The sequence below is a fragment of the Felis catus genome, chromosome B3 (genome assembly GCF_018350175.1).
Source record: "Felis catus isolate Fca126 chromosome B3, F.catus_Fca126_mat1.0, whole genome shotgun sequence".
Classification (NCBI taxonomy): Eukaryota; Metazoa; Chordata; class Mammalia; order Carnivora; family Felidae; genus Felis; species Felis catus.
Genome location: NC_058373.1, coordinates 87,288,197 through 87,301,801, shown reverse-complemented (window position 1 = coordinate 87,301,801; position 13,605 = coordinate 87,288,197). Strand labels below are relative to the sequence as shown.

The window sequence follows — 13,605 nt, the reverse complement described above, 5'->3', positions numbered from 1 at the left end:
TTCAGAAGGTTGAGTTCTTCCCAAACTATGTTTATCTTGATACTTACTCTAAACTAAGGATCTGCTTTTCTTCTGGGTATATGTAGTGAGGTGGTGGTTAGAAGAGTCCTGGCCTTCAAGACCTTCTCTGGAGGCCTTGGGGAGATGGGTTATCTAAGACCAGGTCTCCAACAGGAATCAGTTAAAAGCTTTGTAAGCAGAAAATACATCTAACCATTAAGCTTTAAGCTATGAATACAGAATTGGACACTGGTATGCTATGGATCACAGAGTCTCTTCTCCCTACTGCCTCTTGTTCAGAGTGGAGCCTCAGAAACTTACAATTCATATGTCTAGTGCCTTGCTACACTCCTTTCAACTGTGTGATAGATACATCTCCCTACATATTCATTATTCTTCCAATATTCGGGTTGACACAATAGCTCCATCTCCAGGGTTACAGTCACTAGTAGTCATTGAATATTAAAGCATTTCTGAAAGTAACTTGCAAGTTTATTTCACATCATTGTTTTAGTGAAGTTTTTAAGTCTGTTCCTATAGAATTCCTCAAAAATACACAATGCCTCTTTTCCCTTAGGAAAAATGTACTCATTTCATTTGTGGAAAGAGTCTAGATTATTTCTGGGTGGGTCTAATCAGCTTTGTATTTCAGAGGATAGAATACTTTATAATCTTGGGGGAATATATTTACATAGAGATTTTTAATAAAAATCTCCAATACCTTTCCATCAATAGACATTTTGAATAATTCTCAATATCTTTCCTATTGACAAAATTGAAGTATCCAATTCAACTTAAAAATAAATCTTATGAAACCAGCTTAAAGACATAAAAGCTCAACATCTATATATGTCTGCCAACTTAAATTTAGTCTTAGCCTAAACAATTGAAGAGTTTCAAGAGCAGTTTTTCTTTTCTATCATGTAGTAGAGGGTGGTGAATGGTAAAGTTTTCCTGAATTACTGACAGACTGACTGAATTTTCCTCACTACACACTGTATTGAGAGATTCAGGAGTGAACCAGGTGTTGTTGCTACCTGCTGCCTCTCTTCCCATGTCTGAGACATAGACTGGAAGAGAAAAGGTCATTAGACTCAAAAAGAGAGCCAGGTGGCATCACACTTCTGCCTCTCTGTATCCCTCATGCTGTTGACTTAAGTTTAGAAACTACCTTTAAAGTTCAGTGGGAAAAGATTTTCCAACTTCTGCATTATAAGAAGATTATAATTAATAACAGTTATGGACTGAATTGTGGCACATCCCTAGAAAATTGATATGTTGCAGTCCTAACCACCCATATCTCAGAATGTGGCTGTATTTGGGGAGGGTCGTTAAAGAGAAAATCAAATCATTAGGACGAGCCTTAACTCAGTATGACAGATGTCCTTTTTTTTAAAAGACTTAAAAATTTTTTAATGTTTATTTATTTTTGAAAGAGAAAGAGAGAGAGACAGATCATGAGTGGGGGAGGGGCAGAGAGAGAGGGAGACACAGAATCCTAAGCATGCTCTAGGCTCTGAGCTGTTAGCACAGAGCTCGACATGGGGCTTGAACCCACAAACCATGAGATTATGACCTGAGCTGAAGTTGGACACTTAACCAACTGGAGCCACCTAGGTACCCCAACAGGTGTCCTTTCAAGAAGAGGAGATTAGGACACAGACACACACAGATGGAAGACCATGAAGACAGGGGGAATGTGGCCATCTACAAGCCAAGCAGAGAGGCCTCAGAAGAAATCAGCCTACTGACACTGATCTTGGACTTCTAGCCTCCAAATTGTGAGAAAATAAATTTTTGTTGTTTAGGTCACCCAGTCTGTGGTACTTTGTTACGGCAGTCCTAGCAAATGAACACAGTAAAACTAAACACATACACATACATACATACACACACACACACACACACACACACACACACACACACTTAGGTTACTTTAGAATCCATATGCAGAGTTCCCAGAAATAGCAGGCCATTGATTCTATTATTACCCCTGGCCCCTCACCAAAAGTTGAAAGGTGCTATTCTCTATAATCCACTGGCCAAAGGGCTGAGGAAGGAAGAAAGGTTAAAATGCCAGCTCTTACAACGTGATCTCTAGGAGATGGCAAACCCTTTGATCCTTTGTTTTTTCCCCTATCTCCCTCCTGGGATGACAATACACAGACTTGGAAGCTATGATTGTTTGATTCTATGATTGTTTGATTGTTATGAGGATTATAAGTGTGTGCATGTGTGTGTGTGTATGTGTGTGTGACAGAGAGATACAGCAGTTCAGGATCCATAGTAAGCCTTATGTAAATATTTGCCTTATTATTATTTTCATCATCATAGACTTCTTGAAAAAATTGAATAAGACAAAAATATGTAAACTATAGCCTTTGCAACATTACAGGTGTCCAATAAATGCAAGCTGGTACACTGGTATTGTAGTTAAGAATTTGCTTTGGAATCAGCAAATCTAGATTCGAACTCTGGCCTTTTGTTTCTTCTTTCCTCCCTCTCTCCTTCCCTACCCGCAAAGTCTGTTTCTGTCATAGTCTTTCCATCTTACTTAATGGTGACTCTCATCTTCCTGTACCTCAGGCTAAATGTCTTATTATCATCCTTGGTCATTCTTTTCCTTACAAGCCTTGCAAACAGTGTGCCATCAAACTCTGTTGATTCTACCTTCAAAATATATCCAGAAATGAAACACTCCCCCTACTCTCCCCTGCTGCTAACACCATGGTCCCAACCACTCTCATCTCTCACCTGGTTTATTTCAATAGCATCCTAAATAGTTCTATTTCTTTACTTCCCTTCAGTTTGTTCTGAACACAGCGGCAAGAATTCTTTAAAAATATGTTACTCTTCTGCTCAAAACCCTTCAAAGGCTTCTGAAGGTAAGAACCAAACTTATAATGACCTACTAGACTTTATATAATTTGCACACTCCCTTACCCCCACATTACCTATCTGACCTCATGTCCTACTTCTTCCCCTGACCTCACTCCACTTAGGTAACATTGACCTCATTAGCTGCTTTTGAACAGCAGGAATGTTCTTCCCTCAAATAATTCCATACTTCTCTTTTTCACCACCCTCAGGTTTCAGCTGCCCTGCAAACCCTATTTAAATTGTCAGTCGTCACCCACTGCCTTTATCCTCATCTTCCTAGGTCATTTTTTCATAGATTTATAATCTAAAACGTTTTATTTTTTACCTGTTAATTATCTGTTATTCTCCAGTATAATAGAAGTTCCTTGAGAGAAGGGATTATTATCTCTTGTGTTAACTGCTGTATTGTTACTATTTTGTGAATCCCCAGCTAGTACATAATATGTGCTTAATAAACATGTTTAATGAATGAATAAAAACATTATGTTAAGATACCATTAAGATGAATAATAGTGTTTAGTGTTTAGACATACTAGAAAAGATTAAGAGGCAGACAACAGAAGAATTTTAGGAAATTTAAGGATCTTAAGAAACTCAGTGCTGGATTTTATTATTTTCATACATTCTGACACATGTCAATAGTTCAGAAAAGCCCTTAAAAGCCAATAGTTATGACTCATACTGGAATGTAAATATATAAAGTTTAATGGTTTAACAAGATATTTAGTTATCTTTCTTTGAGGAACTTTCTTCTATTGTTATCATTTATAATATATATATATATATATATATATATATATATATATATATATATATACACATATATATATATATATATATATACTAGAAAATCTTCATATATTTCACCTTACATATATAAGTAGCAAAAATAATAATAGAATCCATTTACTTAACACAGTATATTCAAGAAATATATTATCTTACTAAATCATTTAAAAAATGTTTAATGTATTTCCCACTTAAGAAATGAATGAAAAATCAGAGATCTATATGCAGATTTGGAATCCATATCTAAGACTAACTCCCAATCCTGGTTTTTATCATTACTCTAATGTATCATCTAGTTAGTAGTATAGTTATTCCCCTGGAAAATACATAACATGTTCATCATTATTTGAAATAAAATTCCTAGGAAATCATTTTTACAGCAAGGGTGTATTTAATAGAAAGCTTCACATTTATTTTTAGAAACTGTTAACTGTTTCTTGCCTAATTTGAGAATAAATCAATGGACAAGGGCCACCTGTTGGTCTGGTTTAACATTACTTCCCATAAATGTTTCTACTTCCCCTTAAATGTTCAAAATCAATTATAAGATAATTTACTAAGACATAGGATTCCATAGGCTTTGTATAATTAAGAATTTGGCCAGCCTTTGTCCTTGGTTCCTGGGAGTTGACCTGTAAACCCTTGGAATTTCCCAGCTCATACACACTTCTTTGTTAATTATGGTGGTCTATAGATGGTATATGTTAACCAGATGACAAAGAATGGGGACTGACCATGCCAGAAAGATCAAACATATGATTGGAAGGTTGGGGTTTTGAACCACATGATATTAGGCCAATCTCCAGGGAGGAGATGGGAAGAGATTGAGTTCAACTTTGGGGCCAATGACTCAATCAATCATGCCTATATAATGGAACTCCAATAAAAACTGTGGACACTGAAGTTCAAGTGAGCTTCTTCAGTTGATAATACTCTGCATTTTGTCACACATTCATTTGCCAGGGGTGTAATGTGAACTGACTCCATGTGGAGACGAAAGTGTAAACTTCATCTCCCATAGCTAATGCTATGTAGTGTTCTCTTTGGCTGCTCCTGGTTTATATCCTCTTGCTATAATGAAACTGTAGTAGTAAGTATAACACCTTCCTGAGTTCCATGAGTCATGTTAGTGAATTATTGACCTGAGGGGATAGTGAAAACTCCCAAATCTGTAGCCAGCTCATCAGAGTGCATATAGGCTGGGGACCCCTGAGCCTGTAGCTGATACCTGAAGTGAGAGTAGTCTTGTGGAGGACTGTGTCTTAGCCTGTGAAGTTTGGTTGCACTCTGGGTAGTTGGCATCAGAAATCATTACAGCTTGCTTTCCCTACCTCTATCCCAAAAGTTAAATCTATTTTGGTAGAAGTAACTCCGTTAAATATTGAAGCTTTTTAATGCAAGAAGGCATTTCTACTTTGTTAAAGGGAGATAGTATTTTAACAGTGACAGATTCATTCATGTGATTCATTTTGTGAGATAACTGGATTGTCAGGGTCTCCTTGAGAAGATACAAAAAGCCACATCTTAAATATCTAAGAACTTGGCTTTGAATCTTCAAGTGAATATAAAATAAAAGATCTGATAAGAGTAAATTGTAACTCATGATCACTTCCATAGGAGAGTGAAAAAAATAGGTTGCCATGGTTCTATCGAGAGAGTATAAAACTTATAAGATCTCTGTGTGTTTCTAAAATATAATTGAATTTAGTTTCTAAATAAATTTAAAATTTAAGGATATTAACATGAAGAAACCACTCATGACCATTCCTAAACAATGGTAAAAATAAATCTGAACACAGGGTTCTCTTAATCCAGAAGATTCTTTTGCATACATTTGATTAAATAATACATTTGATTAAATATATCTTTGAGAGCCTTAAACCAAAGAATTATGTGCCTTCTTAATATTTTCTTTAAGATGTTTACAACTGGAAAAATAATCCCATTATTCTTCATTCAATTAAATTACTTTAAAGAAAGAATATTTCAAACTTCTTTTTCATACTGTTGGTATGGTAATGTCAGTGATTTTTAAATGTTACTATTTTATCTACATGGCTCTATTGGACAAATCAAAGGGTATATGGACTTTTTTATTTTTAAAGTTGTTCTGGATTATAGGTTCTAGGTGATGAAGCCATGACATAGATAACCCATATGAATCCTTGAAATGTCTTAGTTCTGGTTGGAGTTACGTTGGAAGAGGCTTAGTTTGACAGCCAAAGGTAATTTTAAAAGCATTTCATTTCTTACAGGCAATTGAAAAAGATCCCATTCAAAAACTAGACTAGCACTTATCACCCCCCTTTCATCCATTCCTCAATTTTCTTGCACCCAGGAAGAGCCTCAGAGCTTTTTTACACATGTAAACCCGAAATGGTCTACAATACCCAACCTCTAGCAGTCTTTTTCTCCCTCTCCTCCAGCCCCATAGTCCTCTTCTTGATCTCTTAAAATGAAGATCAACCTTACCTCCTACCCTGTTACTAAAAACCCTTCCACTTTAAGAAATGAATAGAAGGCAGGGTGGGGGGGACGCCTGGGTGGCTCAGTCTTTTGAGCGTCTGACTTCAGCTCAGGTCATGATCTCACGGTCCATGGGTTCGAGCCCCGCGTCAGGCTCTGTGCTGACAGCTCAGAGCCTGGAGCCTGCTTCTGATTCTGTGTCTCCCTCTCTCTCTGCCCCTCCCTCATTCATGCTCTGTCTCTCTCTGTCTCAAAAATAAATAAACATTAAAAAAAAAGATATGAATAGAAGGGTTGGGGAATTACATTTGAGTTTGCAGGGTGCTCTTTTTCAGATTGTTGTAGCAGGAGTAAGCCTGAATTAACCCATTGATGTTCTTTCCTTCATATCTTATCTTTGGTGGAGGACAGAGTAAGAGCACCTGTCTGTTCTAATGTACCCATTTTTATTGCAAAGCCCATATCTAATATTCTAAATCACATTGTGCACAATAGGAACACTCAAGTGAGCCAACAGATTGCTGATCTAATGATAAATGTACTTTTAAAAAGAACTGCGTGTTTAAGAATGTTTTTATGACATACTCAACTGGTACATCATCCCCATCACTGACAGGGCACATCTCAAAAAAAAAAAAAGCCACCTTACTAGGCATGCTAGTGACATTATTTCTGCATAAATGTTCAAATAAGCACTTAGATGGCCAGCTGACTAGCTTGCCTGCTGCTTGATTTTGTTTAATTATTTTATGGGATGAAGCTATTAAATGAGAATATTTTGACAGGAAAATGTCCCTCAGTCTGAAAGTAAATGTCTCAGGTTTGCCTTTTTTATAAATACCATGGCATTTTATTAGAGCAGGGGAGATGGATGGCCCATTTCAAAATAGTTTCTTATTGTCATTACTCGTTTAATTAGACTGTATGAAACTGGTATTCACAATTGTAATGCTAGCCAGGTGACTCGATTATTGTTGTTGTTGTTTTATCCCACCCAAGTAAACCAACTCCTCCACCCGCTGTCAGCGCATTCTGTATTTTCCTCCGAGGTGGTAGAAAATTTTATTCTTTTGTATTTCTGCCTGTTGTCCATTGCATTATTTTTTAAATAAAACTTAATTAGATTTCATCTCTATGAAGATTAGTGTTAGAAGGTTTCTGTTTTTCTTCACTAACATTAGCCTTTTTGGTAATTACTTGGTTCATTACAAAAAAGACAGGCTCTGATACTGCACACTTTTCTTTTTTAATTTGTTTTTGTATTCAGGGCACTTGAAGGGAACTTTACTCTTCTGGTGTTCTCAGTTACCTGGTGAATTAGCATGCAGTTTGTCTACTAAGGATTGTTGGTATCTTCTGTAAATGCAGTCATTAGAATGTATTCTTTGCTACTTAATTGAGTGGAAATTGCACTCCTGTTTTGTTTTGTTTTGTTTTTTTTTTAACAGTCTATAGATTACCTTTTAATGTAACTTGTAACGTTGTTATTCTGTTCTGTCCTCTTTTAGGGGGTGGAATTACTATATATAATCTGTTCTGCCATGAGGTAAAAGCTGTTCTAGAACTTTGAGACAGCTGGTAAATGAACTCGTGGAATTTCATGGGAATCACAAATACTATTGTCATACAGTACTGCTGAGTAACACAGACATCCTCAAGGTCTAGGTTATGGGTCTGGGTTGCCCAGAATATAGAAAATATGCATTTATCCAATATTCACAAACCCAGTGTAGAACTTTTGGTATATTTATTAGAGATAATTGTATTTGAATTAATAACCTTGAAGCAATTAGAATACTTTGGGAAATAGCAAAGAAAGACTCAATTATTTTTTATGAAATTTTTTAGGATTTTGTTTTATTATATTCCAATTATCTAACTCATACATTGTATTTACAAATATACATATAATATAACATGTTTTATATACTAATTCTTAAATAATGATAGGACTGTATATCTCAGTCACTTGGGATGAATTAGTTTGCTGTAATGAATATGTCTGTAATCTAAAGGAGTCTGAAATCAATCTGTTCTACTGAATTTTACACTTTAGAAGATGGCATCTAGAGTGAGTTCCTGTTTACTATATACTCATGCTATGACAACTGTAACAATCATTGCTATTACTATGTATTTTAAGTTCTGATGAATATGCATTGAACTCACTAAAATAGTAGAGGATTCATTGACCTTGTGTTAATTGATTCTTAGAATAGAAGTTTCCCATAGCTACAATATATGTCCGCATAGATTGTTTTCTCTACTCTTGTCCACGTGTGATCAATCTCTGGCCCTTTTTGATGGCTAAGTAATACTATCTTCATTGATTCAATAGCTTATACTATGCAATCAGAAGCAGTTAAAATAAGCTAGCTGTATAGGAGAGACCAGCATCTTCAGACTGTGTGGTGTTTTAAGCATATTTGTAGGTTTCTTCTTTGGACTAGCTACAATCCTGGAGTGACAAGATGGGATTCCAAGTTTATACATATTTATGGGTGTGCATGTGTAGGTATGTGTACCTTTGTGTGTTTTGGGGGGAGGGTCTTAATGTGATAAGTAGCTATTTTAAAAAAATATTTTTTCTGTTTAAGTAATCTTAAAACACAAGCACATTTTCGGAAATCTAACGAATACATGATAAATAGTGTGCCACTGCAGGAAAATGTGGCTTCCTTAGGAGAAAGTGACATGTTAACCAGACCCAGGCAGCAAAATAATTATTCATTTAACAGCTTTATCCTGAGGAGCAAATAAGCATTTTGTGCTGAGTGATGAGTACAAAAAAAAAAAAAAAAAAAAAAAAAAAAAAAAAAAAAAAAAAGATTACCTATCCTGTTACACTTTTCTTAAAATTTTCGAGGTTTAGCTGTATTTGATGAAACTGAACTTGATTAATTAAAAAAAAAATACACCCACCTTTACCAGAAAAGAGTAATATCATCCACTTCTCTTTAAAGTGAAAACTATGAAGACTAAAAGTAATAGGTTTACTACATATGGTCCTAATGAGCAGGCACTAAATACATACTGAATGACTGAGCACGCTTGCAGTCACCAAGTTTGTTCAGACATTAATAGCATTGACAGGTGCTAAGTTCACATGCCCTAGACTTCATAATGTTTTTCTCCAAGGGAGGTTGTCTTTACTGTGGCTAATTTAATTGGTATATCATATTGTTCCTTATAATTTTAGAATCTGTACTAATTTGGTCAGGGAGTGAAATAACGCCATTTTAGCTTGAGCCATGAAAAGAAGAATTTTCTGAGTCAATTTAAAGTGTATCTTTTGTCCTCTGAGGGGGGCTCAGAAACTCTGCCTTCCTGCATCTCCTCACGCCAGCCCTTTGCCCCCTAAGAAGGGTCCAAGACCCTGACTGTGCTTCATTACGGTTGGTGAAGTTTTCCAAGAGGTTGAGGATGGCTCCTGTTCACACAGTCCAAGCTTAGATGCAAACTCCATTTGAGGTAGGACATGTCACAGGATAAATGCACAAGTCTGCTTTGGTTAGAGGCTGGTACAGGCCTACTTGGTATAATACAATGACTGTTCCCATAGTCCATTCTAAAATATCTTTTAGATTTGGGGTCCAAATTCTAAATATAAACTACATGTTATTTGAATTTGGACACTTCACAGGAAGACAGGATTATTGGACCAAGCCAGGATTTCAGTGCTCTTGGGCCCCTTGGTCAAATAACATTCTAATTCCACCTTAAACCCACCATAATTTCCTATGAAAACAAATCCAGAGGGATATTTACCTACTTGACAAATACTGTTTTAACTACAAAATTCACCTATTTCTAAACCATATCTAATAATAATAGCTGATTCATGTAGTACTTACTATATGTCAAATGCTATAAGTATTTAACATGGAATACTTTATTTGATCTTCAGAACAGTTCTATAAAGTAAACATTAGTATTCCTATCTTATCATTAAATGAAAAATCTAGGTCTGTCTTTGAATACTCACTTTTCCTTGCCCTTCATGCAATTCATCGCCACATCCTGGTAATTTTATCTTCAATAGATGTCTTGGCTTTGGTGTCTTTGGCTCCACCTTTGCTAGACCATCTCATACATTGTTGGACCAGACTTCTCACTGGGTCTCCTCATTTCAGTGCTTGCTCCTCTTCAATCCATTCTCTCCTAGCAGTAAAATGTTCTTAAAAACAAATGAAATCACTTTAATATGTTGCTTAAAATCTTTCTGTGGGCTCCCATAACAATGCAATAAAATCCACACTCTGTACCACAGTCTACAGTTCCTGCATCCTTGTCCCCTGTTTACATCTCCACTTCCGCTTTCTTCCCATCTCCCCATCTTCTAATCACAATGGTCATCTTCCAGCCTTTGAATGTGCCACGTACATTCCTGCCTCATGATCTCAGCATAAAATCTCTCGTCTGAGTGGAATGTTCTTTTCCCCTTTGTCATGTGGCTAATTCCCTCTATCCCTACAGTTCTTCATTTTAAATATTACCTCCCACAGAAATCTGCCCTGATCAAACTACCTAGACTACATTTCTCCATTCTCATTTTCAATCTTAATCCCATCAAGGGGTGCCTGGGTGGTTCAGTCAGTTAATACTCTGACTTTGGCTCAGGTCATGATCTCACAGTTCATGGGTTTGAACCCCACATCAGGCTCTGTGCTGACATCCCAGAGCCTGGAGCCTGCTTCGGATTCTGTGTCTCCCTGTCTTTCTCGGCCCCTCACCTGCTCACACTCTGTCTCTTTCTCTCTCAAAAATACATGAAAATTTAAAACAATATATTTTTAAAAATCCCATCTTTGTTCCTTTTGTAAATTACCACATCAAGTCACTTTATTCATATACCTACTTGTCATTTTTGACGAGTGGATTGTGTCTTCTCCTAAGACACATATTTCCAAAAAGGGCAAGTACTATCATGGTCTCCTTGACTATTGTTCCCTCAGCAAAACCTAGTAGAGAATAAAGCATATTCATTAAACAAGGTATGAACAAATGAAGGTGAGTTGTGAGACCAGTTACTCATATAGTTACTCATAACACTATATATATATGTATATATGTATATACATACGTATGTGTGTATATATGTGTGTGTATATATATATTACTCATATATATGTATATATTATGTACATATATAATATGTATATATATATATATATTACTCATAAGAGTTATGTTCTGTAACATTGCAAGGAACACTGAATTAGCAGATAATGAACCATTGCATCTAGGGGAATTACAAGGTTAGGTTCCTGAGAGCCCTTTGGTCACAACATTTTCATTAATCATACATAACCTGGTTTCATGTGTGTGTTTAAGGACACCTTACTTAATATATATCGTTGATTTATTAACATTGAACTCATGGCCAACAGCACTATAACTCATGCCTGAACAAAGCTTAGCTAACACACATATTTTCTTCATAAGGCACATAACAGTCTTGAGCCTAAGAACACTAGACAGCACTTGAACACCGTGTGTGGAGGCAATTTTAAACAGCAAAATCATTAACAGAAAATGTAAAAAGGCAAAGAATGTGGCACTAAATGAACTGCAAAAAGAACACTTGTTTACGGTATGAGAGCTGAAACAAGGAGGCAGAGCATTGCCTTGTTCACCTTAGTGAGAATGTGCCCATTGGGTGACTCACATTTTTCTTGTTCTGTGCATTCTGTGCATTTAAGCAAGTAGCCAATTCATGGATATGGAATCCACACATATTGAGGAAGATCTATGTAGCGTGGAGCTACTATCATCACCATTCTTAAAAACAAAGCTTGGAAAGTTAAATGGATTTCTATTTATGTAAGGCTCATCACATTTTTAAAAATTTTTTTTCCATTTGATTATGGACCCATAAGAACTTCATCCTGTAGGAATGGGGAAGCATTGCTCTGGGTGAGGCTAACTAGCAACTCATTCTCCCACCAAATTTATTCAAATGTAACAAAAACTTATTTTGGTTGTTCATGGTAAACACTGATAAATATATAGTGATTTTAAGAGATTGCTATATTCTGAAAGAATAAAACAATACTGACCCAGAGTCCTAAAATCCAGCATCTTTTCCCATCATATCTGGTCCTTGCCCTTAACATTGAAAATGACCACATCACTTGATTAAGTGAATATACCAAACAGAGACCTTTTCTGTCGTGTCATAAACATAGTGTAGGCTTTTTTTTTTACCATTCCTTTTTTTTCTTACAAAAGCAACATATATTTATCATAGAGAATTTTTAACTTATAGGTAAGCAAAATATATATATATATGTATATACAAATATAGAAATATATATATAGAAATACACACACACACACACACACACACAAATAGCCCCTTTCTAGTGTGCAGGGATCATCACTGTTAATTTTTCAGTGCATGTCTCTGTAATTATTTTCCTAAGGCTACACATGCTGGGTTTTTTCCCCCTTAACCATATGTCACTAAAGTCTTTCTATGCTAGAATGGACTTGTGTAACATTTCCCTTTGTTCTAAGTAATTCTTTGAGGATATCGCATTGCCTTCTCTTTTCCATGTGTGGTCGGGAGCAGGGACACTTCCTTTTCTTCAACTGTTCACTGTAGGAGAACTCATTGTAGTTCTCTGGTCTGATATGCCTGCCCTCTTGCTGGGGTGAAGTCTTGGGGTTCTGACAAGGAAGAATCAGTCTGGACCACCATTTTCAAGTGGACTCCTAAAAAAAATCAGTGTCATGTTTAAGAGAAAAATACTATATGGTTTTTCCTTAGGGCCAGAGCTCTGATAGCCAGTTTATTTCTTCAGCTTGTGTTTGTTTTTAGTTTACTTCATGATGATGGGTCTTACACGCACAACTCTGAATAGCTAAAAAAAAGATTATCACTAGACAGTTTAGACCAGTAATCTATTCTCAGAAATGAAGGCCAAACACCAACAAGCTACCAATAGAAGATATAAAGAAAAGTGAGTCAAATATTAATGCAGTTCCTGATTTGGATGATTGAACACTTTCTGACCTCAGAATATGAAATTCATTTAGAGAATGCATGTAATACTCATATGAGTTAAGGTATTTTTCATGTGTCTAACTAGATCTGCTCTAATAAATTTTGTGAAAGTGTGAGGGAGAGAAGGCTGCAATTTTACATTCTATTAGGCAGCCCCTTCAGACTCTACAGTGACAATTTTATAGAAGTCGATTACTGAGCTAGAATTAAGCTCTTGAGTGATTTGGTGATATTAGCTTCAGGTAAGTCTCATTTTGATATGTCTAATAAGGATATACACACTGAGATACATTCTTGAAGCCTGCTGGAGATATTGATTACACATCAGGAATACATTTAAACTAATTCATGAGATTCTTGTCAAATCCATGGTTGGGCAATTTACATGATAAAAAAATAAATGATGATTGATTAGCAAGAATCACATTTAAATATAGTCTCTCCTAAAAGCTTTTCTGTTG

At 35.9% G+C, this 13,605-nt stretch overlaps 1 long non-coding RNA gene across 4 annotated transcripts in view; it reads left to right on the top strand.

Moving 5' to 3' along the window:
* The window catches only part of LOC111560996, a 193,222-nt gene that overhangs the window by 158,017 nt on the left and 21,600 nt on the right, over positions 1 to 13,605 (top strand). The gene's annotated exons all lie outside the window — the stretch shown is intronic.